Source organism: Amblyomma maculatum, chromosome 11 (assembly GCF_055883805.1).
Source record: "Amblyomma maculatum isolate TAMU_Amacu chromosome 11, ASM5588380v1, whole genome shotgun sequence".
In the NCBI taxonomy this organism is placed as follows: domain Eukaryota; kingdom Metazoa; phylum Arthropoda; class Arachnida; order Ixodida; family Ixodidae; genus Amblyomma; species Amblyomma maculatum.
Genome location: NC_139354.1, coordinates 27,479,276 through 27,492,540, shown reverse-complemented (window position 1 = coordinate 27,492,540; position 13,265 = coordinate 27,479,276).

Genomic DNA, 13,265 nt, shown 5'->3' with positions numbered 1-13,265 from the left:
GTTGTTTTAAAGAAAGGGAAACGCGCTGTGTCTGTCGCAGTTGACCGCTTCGTCAGAGAAAGGAGAGAGGTGAACGTGAAAGAATAGAGAAACTGTCGTAGCGTCGAGCTACAGAATCATTTTGACGACCTGGGGATCTTTATCCTGCACTCAATGTAGACTGTGCAGATAAGTTGTCTGCACAGCATCATCTGTTCAGTGTCCTAGACATGGCAAGGGTGCTCACTTACAAAATAAAGTCATAGTTTTATGGAGACACACAAGAAAAATTGCGTAGATATTTCAGCATACAATGGGATTTTTAACGATATATTTATGCGTTTACCCCTGAAATATATTTCTACGAAGGGGTGTAAAATACAATAATCAGCAAGCACTTATTTAGGGAGATTGTTTATGTAGGCAGTCACTATATAGCCATGGAAAAATTTGAGCTGGCTAGGAAGAAAACAATAGGCAAAGCGTGTGCGACATTCCAATGAATGATTCAGGATTGCATATTTTGACTAGTGACAAGTGCGGCTGGCCTAGTCTCAATAATCTATGCGGCCTTTGCACAGACAAAAGTTTCCACTTGCCTTACAATAATTTTAAATGTAAGGCACTTTATCACCTGTCAGTGTCAGATTATAAGAGCCGCACTGCTTATGTAAATATAGTGGCTGCAGATATCCTCATGAGGAAGTTGTAAGTGTACTGTTCCACTGCTACAAAACATGAATAATCGTTTTGCAAAAAAAAAAAAAAAAAAAAAAAAAAAAAAAACAGTTCCTCCTGCGAACATATCGACGAAGTACCACTACGCAAGTAAAGTTAACCCACTCCTCTACACGTGGCTGCGTATAACACATCCATCTTTTCACAAGAATGCTGCTTCTTATACATTACACTACACTGTGTACAGGATGGCAGTGCAAAGCACACATGGGTTATATGCGCCAAGCAATACAGTATTTGTTGTACACTTGAAGCACTTACCTTATTCTTTACGACAGGGAATTTCTATGGCTGAGTGCTTTGGATGCATGGCGTGCCGCAGAAAAGGGAAATGCACTTGTGCTGGCTACAGGCAAACGTGTTGCATCTTTCTTTCCAACACTGTTTCATTATTATTAGGCGTCGTGTGAAACCTTACAAGGAGCCAACAGCAAGACCAATAGTTAGCACTGTAAATCTCGGCATCTAGAAGACGACTAGCGACAAGGTGAACAGCTATATGATGGTTTTACGAGCGAAAGAAAATGGTTTGGTTTGGTTTGTGGGGTTTAACGTCCCAAAGCGACTCAGGCTATGAGAGACGCCGTAGTGGAGGACTCCGGGGTCGTAAGAAAATGTTAACTGAATATTGCTCCAACGACAATGCAGTCAGTGGGGCATAGCTGGCAGAATGTTTTTCCTGGTCACCATTGAGAACAGAAACACCCATTGGCATTGGCCTCAGGTCGATATATTTTCTTTCGCTTCTCCTGTGAAAAACTGTATACGTTTTGTCCTGCATTTTTACAGTCGCTCGTTTTAGAAATTCTCCCGCATGATCCGCTATGTCATCTGCGGTGAAACTGCGCATTTACCTTGCATAATGAGGTAAATTTATCTCGTAGTCAGTAACACAGCGGTAAACTTGTCCGTTGCGACAGTGTTTACTGCAATCTAAATCTGCGCTCAGATCAAGTGACCAAAAGGAGGCGATACCGGGTTCGCACGTACTATGCGCGGCTGAGCCATGCTGATATATCTGACTTACTTATTCAATGGTCATTCATTCATGGAGGTAACTTCAGCGTGGTTGGAATAGGCTTCATCTATTTTGCCTTATGTTTTCAACCTTCGGCTGATATTAGCGAGCACACTTTGGTATAACTTATTTTGAAGCAGTTTATTTTTCTCGGCTCCGCTCGTCTTGAAAGAATCACTGCAGCCATGATTATTAAACGAATAAAAGTGATCTGAAGAGACTTTCGAAAACTCGCTGCAGGTATGGACCAGCTGAGAAATAAAAATTCGCTCATAGGGCCACGATCAGAAGTCAGTTGGTTTAGCCACGTCAGCGGAAGGAACGTGTTGAAACAATGGGAAAAAAAGGCACGTTGGTACTAAACCGCGTGGGCACTTAAATCGAAACTAACCATCTGGTAATAAGGAACGTAACGGCTCATTGACACCCACCCAAGCGCAGGCAAACGGCTACAGAAAAGCTATACAGCTTTCTCGGAAACTTCGTAGTTAAAAATCATCCTGCTCCTGGGAGTGAACTGCCTTTACGAGGCGGTCGCTCTACCAACAGCTAACCAGGAGGGTTAGCAGGTCAGATGGTAGGGCGAGAGCGGACAGATCACTGAGTGGAAGAGGAAACGGTGTTGGTCGAATATTTAGGGGACCAACAACGTTCCCACTTCGAGTTATTATTTCGATCTCGTCCTACAATCTGACCTGCTGGCCTAGGACGGGAATTGGGAGAGCAGGCAGACAGCAGCGGTTACGAGACGCTGTACTTACGTCTACTGTCGAACAAACGCCACTCTTACTGAGCGCCAATTAAATTCTGTCCTAAGCTAGGTAAGGTTATACTGTAGCCTACAAATACAGCCTCATCCTCAGCTATCTTCAACTCAACTAAGCTGTCACTGGCCTGGCGGCGACGACGACTTTATAGCTGTTTCAATACCTCTAGGTCAGCATTCTGGACCGCGGCAGCTGGCCTAGGCTGTGATGCGCGAAGCTGATCAATAGTTGCCGTGTTCGCGCGTGTGATGCTTAGGGGTAATTGAGTTTGGGGACGCGACGATTGTGAATACTGTTCTGGTCATAAAGCTAGCTTTTACTGGACATTAATAAACCAAGTTATTTGCTACCTTAATTCACATAAAATTCGTAGTCCTGAATTTGGGTATCCCATATAAGCGCATTGCCTCATCCTGTCCTGTTTCTGCAAAGACACTATTCTGACGAAGGCACATTTTTACAATAGCTAATGTATCGCTATCAGCGCAAGACAAGAGGTTTTATATTGTCAGCGCACGATACTCGGGACATTGGCACCACAGTGCAGTACGTCCTGAGGTGCCGGTCACGTATGTACAACGCAATTACTATACATATATAAACAACAGCGAAGACCACCCAAATAACTACTTCACTTAGGAAGCAATGAAAGTCCTTTCTTTCCATCATTCGTTGGGCGTTTGAACTGTTTGAACCACGGCGGTCAGATTCATTGAACGTGGCACGGGCTGAACAGCTGCAAAATCGCGTAGATGAATGGATGGAATATAGGAGCGTCACCTTTGAAACGGGGTGGTAGCAGTTGCTATCATGCTCATTTTTTCCCACTATATCTTAATTATTATTTTAGATTGGTTAACTCTACCATCATTCTATTTACTGAATTTTTCTTTCTACATTACTAACATTATGTCACTTTTCTGCTTTTAAGCCACCAATCTTTCAATCGTTTTTCGCTAGCTTCCACCGCAGGCTTATTCACCCGGCCACTGGTATCTCTAAACCCCAGAGCTTCAGGAAGAGTTACGAGTTACTGCGCCTGCATCGACTTCCGGATGGATACCATTACATTCGAGTATAATATGGTTAATTGTTTCTATGGATTTACCGCATACTGCACATGTGTCATCTTCCTTGTGAAATTTCTTTTTGTAGCTGCGTGTTTTAAACCACCCTGATCTAGCTTCAAAAAGTAGGGCACTGCCTCTTGAGTTATCAAAGAAAGCTTCGTTCCTGATCTGCCCTTTCCACTTTGGAATAGTTCCACACGCTTGCTTCGGGACAACGCGCGCTCTCTGTCGATCGAACGGTAAAAGAAACGAAGAATTATATTCCTCCATGTGGCCGCTAGTCGTCGCTATATGCCGCGCTCCGTTACGCTCGAGTCGTTACGCTCTGCGAGAAGCTCGAATCGACGAAGCATGCCTACACTCGGTTTCACAACGAAGGATGACGCAGTGTTAATCGAAGTGACGTCAGGACGAGTGACATCATCCGGAAGCACGTGTAAGTGGATTAAAGCGGTTTTGTAACTTCCAGCTGTCTGGTCAAGCGTAGAAATCGGGCTTACTTTTTGTGTTTCTGTGGTAGCGGGAAGCAGCTCTCGGCATGGCCGTACTGTAAGCGCAAGATCTGCTCATAAAGCATGTTGAACCTTTCGTCCTGATAACTTATTATCTTTTATTTTTAATTGGGGCTCAACCTCAGTGTTCGCACGCGTGCTAGCCTAACCCAGCGGATGGTACAGCATATCGACAAATTTCACTAAAATAATCTCAAAACAAAGGCAATGGAATGATAGACGCTTGTACGTTCAGCGGCATCCGGATATTGTATGCTATTGCTGAATCACCTGGTACGATCGAGACAATCTTCAATCCCTTGTGGGATCACAATTTCCTGATTGGCATGAACAACTAGTTTTTACTTAACAGCACTGAATACGTGACTCAAAGCAGGAGTGGCCAAACAACACATAAACCGACCCACCAATACAATGCAAACTATCAAAACTCATACACGAATGATTTTCAGTCGCGCGTGCAGTGCTTTGGTGAGGTGCCTTCACAAGGGCACTGAGGAAGTCATCCAGCCTGTCCTCTTCTAGCGTCTCACAACCTTAACGTTTGGATGTAAATATAAACTAAGGTCCTGCGATGCTGATGCCCATTCTTGCACAGGCAGACCAGAGAATGGTGAGAGATGAGGTTGCCCTCTCAATTCCCTGATTTTCAGACAGGTCAATAATAATCCTACATTCTTACCCCTAGTGACATCTGGGGGAGTTGATAATCAGAAATAGTATTTGCGAACTGTGAATGTTTAAATGCACTGGGCAAAGCCCGCTATCCATGTATGACATTCTTGTGCATGGTTAAAGCAACTGTTTGCTCCTTATGCAAGGTTGATGTAGCGAGCCTTTATCAAGCTTGTCTTGTTATACACCAGCTGTTTAAGCGAACACTTACAAATATTTTTAGAAATAATGAGTCCAAAATAGAAAAAAAAAAAGGAGTTGAAGGAACAAACTCTCAGCCGCGCGGCGGACACAATATGCTGCAAAACTCTTCTGACTATGCAGTTGATTAACGATATAAGCTAATTAATGTTTAAATTATCGCATTTGGGTGGTTAGACCCACTGGAAAGTTTGAAGCCGTGAGAAAGACGATTCCTTATCAGTTTTTGGAACGAAGAAAAACTCAATTTTAAAGCCCTGAAGCGCGAGATAATTCGACGATTTTTTTTTTTTTTTTCGTGCGAAACAGCAACTGAGCTCTCAAGAGATACGCCGGAGGTTCGGCACAGATGCGACGTCAGTTGACGTACGTAGTGACCACGGCGCTCAGTTCGGACTGTAGAGGTTACTCCAAGCCGTTGCAGTTTTTTGCTTGGCAGGCTGGTGCAAGTGAAAGGCCAGTTATTATCAACTGCTTGGTGTTTACTTTTTGGCAGCCAGAGAGCGAAAAAAACATCGAGAGCATTGCAGAGACCTGCATTGGAGAAATGCGAAATTATGTGCGTTGGCTCTTTAGTAGCTCCTAGAGTGTCATGACACAGCACTTTTGAGAGTAATACCTAGACACTAGTCATGGTCATGACATAGGTTGACTTACACAAGACAACTTACACAAGTCATAGACTCCATTGTCATGCACATTGGATCTCCGATCTGATTAAACTCACTGCCAATGATCATGAGTCAAGACTAAACTATAATGACTCACGTAACATGGCTAAACATGACATGACATTTATATGTCACTTGCAATTACACACACACATTCATGACTACCAGTCTCGTTTTAATGCGACTTCATATCACACGTTACATTTGCTGCCATATTTTGCTTCCAGTTCTATGCTTCCACGTTTTTCGGACACAAACTTTCGCAAACATAGGTTAGAATGGGTTTCCTCTTAATAAAGTGCATGACACTTGGTTGTAAAGCAAGCAGTTCGAATTGGGAGATCACCAAAGGTGTTCTTCCACCGTCATATACACGTTGAGAAAGTAGCGCAGGTAAAACCAGAGGAGGTCGTCTCCGATTTGGCTAAACGGACTCAATAACAGAATCGTGTGTCCATGCGACCACTTGTGCAGGAGCGTTCAGTTACAGAAGAAACAAAACAACCCTTCGAACAGCATGGCAACGCGTCTTCTGTGTCACAAGCACGTCAGAAAGGAAAGCAAGTGCGCAGGAAAAAACAGCGGTGGAGACTATATACTCAGGGGGTCGGTGTGACAGCTGCCAGCGTAGAACTCACTGTCCTCTGCAGCTAAGGACATAATGGGAAGCTTCAACAGAAGTATCAGACCCACGTCGCAACTAAGGGTGAAGAGCGTTGGAAATTTGCGCGTGACATTAAAGCGCTAGGAGGAAGACGACGACTAGACGGGGGCACGTGAAGGGAACATTTATAGACCGTTCTATAAATGTTGAAAGGAACTGAGCGTCATACTGGTAGCCAGGGATAAGCGCAGTTAGACGCGATTGTTCATGGTATATATACCGCATATATGCTGCTGCATGGTGCAGAGGTTACCGTTGCTGTGGTTGAGAAACCATCCAGGCAGTAAAACCTGCGAAATAGTCCGGTCTGATATTTGTGCGATTAGCTACTGCAAAAAAAGAAAAAAAAAAACACTTCTCTCATCGGTTCGCTAAGACCGCAAAACTTAGCGGTGCCGGCAATGGCGGTTCCGAGGTTACGACCACGCAGTGCGACCAAGTTGTACTTTTAAACGCGACAGGGTTGAAGAAGGCCCCCGTTCTCCAGAAAATCTGATGTTGCTGGCCTTTAAAAGTCACGAGCATGCTGCTGGCAGGTGGTTTTTGGCAGGTATGATCATGAGCATGCCCTGATTGGTCGAATATATATGACGTCACGAGGCTACATCACATTGTCGAGCTTTGATACGAGAGGGAGTGATGAGAATGCAAACTTCCAGGACCCTTGCTTCCCAAATCAGACATACTACCCGTAGGCCAGGCTGGTACGTTCGTTCGACTCGGCTAAAGCAGTACTTTATAATTGTGTCCGGTGGTCTTTCACTTGATATGGTTGTGATTGGTAGAGTAAGATAATAGAGACTCACGTAAAAGGGGTTAAAGATTAAGCGGTTAGCAAAATGAATGCACACGAACGATCAACGACCCACAAGGGATGTCGCCAGACCATCATCATCAGCCGGAGTATGCTATACTGCAAGGCGAAGGCCTCTCCCATATATTCCTTCAATTCGCCATATGAGACCTGTTGAAGCTGTAACCTTAACGACGTAGCCTTTAAGGCGGACCCTAAGTTCCCCCAAACTTAGTTCTTTCTTATCGCCAGGTTCTTCTCGGCATTTTGTTTTTTATGGAATAACTGAAAGACGAACTGGAGCTTTTGCAGGACACGAGCAGTAAGAATATTAAATATATATATATATATATATATATATATATATATATATATATATATATATATATATATATATATATATATATATATATATATATATATATATATATATATAGTTTGTCGGCGCTTTCAGCTACTGCATTTTGCGGCGCCGCTACAAGTATACCCCCTGCAATTTCTATGCGGTATTATTTGCCGTTTGTCTCAGAAGCTTGACAGGCGCTGCTAACAAATTAGGGCTTCTACTTTTACAAGGGGGATGATATGAATGCTGCATAAATTTAACGTTTTTTTTTTTTTTTTTTTTTTTCAGACCAGCGCAGGATTAAACGACACACTCGAGGATGAAACAACACAACACGACAACGAGACACAACACCCAGGAAAACACGCTCGCGAAACCACTTGCAACAAAGTTGGTAGAATAGAAGCCGAAACAAGCTGGTAAAAGTTAATCACGTTTCAAAGAAAACAATTAACGCAGACTTTGTGCAAAAAAAAAAAACAACAACAAATGCCCTTGCTATTCCTGCGCATTGTTGCGCTTACGTAGGAACTGGGACACAATCGGAGACGACACAGAACAGACGACACAGTAGGAACTGGGACGACGATTGTGTCCCAGTTCCTACGTAAGCGCAACAATGCACAGGAATAACAACCACCAACTAGCCCAATTTGAAACTCTCCAAATGCCCTTGGTTTAGCAAATAACTTTAGTGAATAATTCATAGCGGCTAATTTAGTAAATAGATCAATAAATGGACGGTTTAGGAGAGTGTTAGTCTTGTCATCCTTATTCCAGTCCTGCTAGGTATCGCGATTTTATCCCAAACCAAATAGTCCAACTTACCCGCTATCAACCTTTTTATTATAAGCACCTGGCTACGTTTTCAATTTTGATATTTAAAGGCTACTTAAATTACGTATCCTAGAGCACAGATTGCCCTTTGTTATTCTTTGCTTCTGTATTTCGTCTTTTCGCATTGCTATTTCGTCTATGGCACAAATCCGCATTTCACATGGCGTCTCCTTCTACTTTGACCTCCGACGCGACCTGTGGACGCAGAGGCGACTGAAGGTATGCCTTCACGCTGGCTACGTCTTCTTCGCTGTTCCGGTTCAGCGTTTGGCTGCAGCCTCGTCCACTCGGCGGTCACTCGGAACGAAAAAAAAAAAAAGAAAAAAAAAAGCAAATCCAGTCGCCCCTGAAGCGAATTCGGCGGTGACGCCGTCGCTTTCGCTTTCCGGAACGCCCACTCGAGACTTTATTCACACAGCTCTCAAGACTCGCCACGAACGCGCGCGAGAAGCCGGTGCACTCAAGTGCATCGCTAAGTGAAGAACAAACACGCGGCCAATAATCGAATAACCGCCGCTCACCAAGGAGTACCGCACCTTTGTTTTCCCAAGAAAGGCACTTACGGTTCGAGAAGGCAGGAGAGCGATAAGCAAGACGTTAGGCCTAGCAGACTTGATGGCGCCATCTAGCGGAGGGAGGACACTGCGCTGTGAAGCTCACACGAGCGGAGGCCGCCAGGATGAGTGGCCATCTCAGCGGCACACCTTATTTGCACGCCAATCGTTTAGACACGCGGTCCACAAGGCACGGTAAGGCACCGTAGTCCCCTGACACGGCTTCTCAGAAACTGCTCGAATGCCGGTTCCGACTGCACGATTCTATAACCAACCGGTGGTTCGCTTTCTCGTACCACTTCCCTTGCACATCCGCTTCACATTTTTTTTCTTACGGCGGTGGCAACTACCATTGGTAACGCCTCGTGGTTGCGTGCCGATGCTCTGGAGTATAAATACAAGACGTGCTGATGTGGCAACTATTCTTTTCATATCATGTGCGTAGAATCGAAACCATGATAGGTACTATTCACGCGAAATCGACTAGGATCAGGGTGTTATTAAGCACGCTGATTTTAAATGCATTGACCTGCATTCGACGAGCGTTGAATTTGAAATTCAACGCGTTTTGAAGCTACCATCGATGAACTGAAGTTGTCATGTGTCACCTGCTTACACGTTTATTAATAGAGCGATGCTTACTGAATATAGGGCATTTCTAAGAAAAACCAGGAAGGGTGTAGAAATGAAATGAGGGTATCCCCGCCACGGGTCGTTTTTAGGGAGTTGACAGTGGTGACGTCAAAGCTTTCTGTTTGTTCGAAATCGCTTCAAATTCGCGATCATAGCCTTTTTAATATCACTGCCATAACCAGTCTTAACCTAAAGACGAAAAAAAAGGCTACATTTAAATTGAATGTTCAAGGTAGGTAATGATTTTTTTATTACAATCAATATATGGTTAAAAATAAACAATAGATGTCTAACGAAACTTGGGCTGGCATCGTTCCCAGCGTCTCTGGTGACCTCTTGAATAGCTCTCCAATTGGGGTTTTCTTCTCGAAACAATTAGTTGAGTCCAGCATGGTTGCCCTATGAAAATGTATCGCCTGCTGCATCTGTCAGGGAAGTGTTAAGTACGCGTAGAGCAGGTTCCCTCTTCAATTAACAAGTTCATCATTTCAGCGCAGGTGTGACAGATGATCGAGGACATAAGTCCGAAAACTTAAATCGATGAAGGCAATGGCAGACGAAATGGAACGAACATTCATACAGGAATTGCGCCAACTGAATATTAGCTGCAAAAAGATAAGAAAGGTCTCAGTAATGAAATGGAGCAGGATGCCTGAGCTCAAGGAAGAACTATAACATACTCTCCAATACATGTTTAGCAAAATAAGCAAGTATTTCTGTCCATAGATGCGAGATGAACTCGAGCATACGAGGTAGGGCACCCCCCCCCCCCACACACGCGCGCACACACACACACACACACACACACACACACACACGCACACACACACACACACACACACACACACACACACACGCACACGCACACGCACACGCGCACACACACACACACACACACACACACACACACACACACACACACACACACACACACACACACACACACACACACACACACACACACACACACACACACACACACACACACACACACACACACACACACACACACAGACAGAGGTTGCCCTAGAGAGAGTCGATCCGAATCTGGCAATAATTGCCGCATGCGGTTACCAACGAAATTGTGGCACTCTAACGTAGCTTCTACGCACACAAGGACACGCACCAGACATTTTAATGCGGCAAGAAACGTACGTCGATCGAACCGAAAAGGACAGGATGCATCACTTTGTGTGTGCAGAGCCAATCGCTAGCATATGGGAAATTAACGGCAACAGGCCACACGCTCAGCACCGAATGCATCCAAGCGTATACTCACAGAATTCGTTCTGCAGGCAGGAACGAGCCCAGTTTCTTTGGCCTGAACATCAATAGCGCTTCCGTGGCTATAGACCTGGCAGGTTCTCTTTCGACTTACTCTTCACGCATGCGCTAAAAGGAGCAAAGGAGCGATGAATTATGTCAGGGAACGTGGAGCTACGCGACAGAGTGTCCAAAAGGTCGACGACTGGCGTACGATAGCGAACCAAGGCTTGACCACCCTCGGCAGTGACCACGTTATCATAGAAGCCTGAATAACCACGTTGTGATAAAAAATCGAAGAACGCAATGTAGGAATAAGGAGTAAAATATCGCATCACCCCGACATAAATTGGTAGCATATGACCGGACCCTATACCGCCTTAGCCAGGCATGGAACGCTACAAATGTCATTCCTGTCCTCCCGACTCTTTTACGTATGTAACAATGAGCCATCCCCCTCGGCTCTTTCCACCACAGACGATCAGGAAAAGTTGACTGGCGTGCCGGATTGTTGCAACTAATTGGGCCTGGAAACTAAAGGCCCCACCTGCGGGACTTTACTAAACCGAAGAAGAAATACAGTTTTTTCAATCAATCAATCAATCAATCAATCAATCGATCGATCAATCAATCAATAAGTTAGTCAGTCATGCAACCAATTAATCAATCAATCGATTCCATATGATCCTTAGATCATCACATAAACTTCCGCCACATCGAAGGCATCGCTCAAGCTGTTTACCAAAATTGAGGGGACATTTAAGCTCCGGTATTTACAGTATAGACCAACACCGATCTGTGACGTAAGCACGGTGCGGTGGCGCTTCTCTCGCCAGCGTGGGCCCACTGGGGGTGAAAAATAGGCTTAGCGCCCATAGGAATACATGGAAGCGAAATATTCCGAAACAGTTTTCTAATTTCACGGGTCATCCGTGATGTCAGTATTCAGTACAGAGCAACCATGGACGCCCTGGAATAGATCGTGGAAGTGTGAAATCTCATTATCGAGACGAATTATTTTTAAAACACCGCGAAACGTATAGACCTTACAGGAAATACGGCAGTCAAGCATGTTGAGGTCGCACAACGTGACTACTACGCTGCGCCACATAACAGCCGAACAGGGGCGTTATCTTTGAGACTTGACATGCGCTTACGCGGTTGACTGTCAAAAAAAAAAAAAAAAAGAAAGAAAGCTCTCGTAGTCTGTGCTGCACGCGATATTTGAACCCGCTGGATGTTTACACTGTGCAAAGTGGAAGTCAGCGATAGCGGTTTGCGCTGGTGTATATAATATTGTTCGTTGATTATTGTTTAACTGCGGTGAAGTGCCCGTAATGTCACTCTCATCTGCCTCGTGAATTTGTGTTCGAATCATTCAAAGTGGGATTTACAGTGACCTCACGATGAGGTCACTGTCATGTTGACTAGTCATGTTGTCATGTTGACTTTGTTGACCGGTGTCATGTTGACTATTCAACATGCACGGTGTTAGGTCACATAGCAATGCATATATCTTTGCGAAACTATGAAACGCTACCTTAACAGCTGTATAAGTAAGAAAAATAACAAAAAAGAATTCACGTTATCTAGGGCTCTATTTCAAGTTCATTGCGCAAGTAGCCATTAATTTGTTAAGCCAGTGAGGGGAGTCGAGGACTAATAGAGATTATACTAGCGTAAAAATTCTCAAATGAAAACTTTAATCAAATTCATTCGTACCTTTTCTTGATTTCCTTCATGTGATGCCGTCACTAATTTCAAGCCACATGATTCTGGTTATTGATACCGGCTTGTCCTCTCATGTGTAGAAAAGCGCGCTGAACAGAGTGTGAACACAACTGGCTCACGAATGTTGACAACCATTAAAACACTCCACAAATGTGCTGTTCGTGAACGATTGACATGCGCACGTTTTGTACTGCTAGATACGGCCGGCATAGTTGCTTGAACACGACAGTAGGAAACAGGCATGCCTTATTTCATCTGGAAGTTAAATTCAGAAAGATCTTCACGGCGTCAGTTGACTACAGCGCTCCTAACAACGCCTCATGCAACACTTGAAGAAGCAGCTTAAACAAATGCATGCATACAAATTTCTGCTGCCTTGTGCGGGTTGCTTATATGTAAGAAGCGGAAGCGTTAGCTTTTTTATTGCACGTTAGGTGCAGCTGGAGAACTGTGTTAGTAAAACTTGTAGCAAAGCGACTCTTGCAACGACAACAGTTTCACTTTAAATGAAGTCAATAGTATATGATTGAGCCGTAGACTGGCTATAAACATCAAATAGAAACGCACTTGCTTTCAACAAGAAGCAGCCACTTTCCTTGCATATGTCGAAGCAATAAACGTTTAAAAAAAAAACTTGTATTATTATCATTATTACTATCGCGCTGTTAAATCACCATGAACCACGTAATGGTCAGTATTGGACTGTGCGATAGACGAAAATAGCGCTGTATTTTAATTTTTGTTCTGCAGGACAAAGGCTTCTATATAGTATGTCCCCCGTCTTATACACCAGCTGCGGTAACCTTATCCACA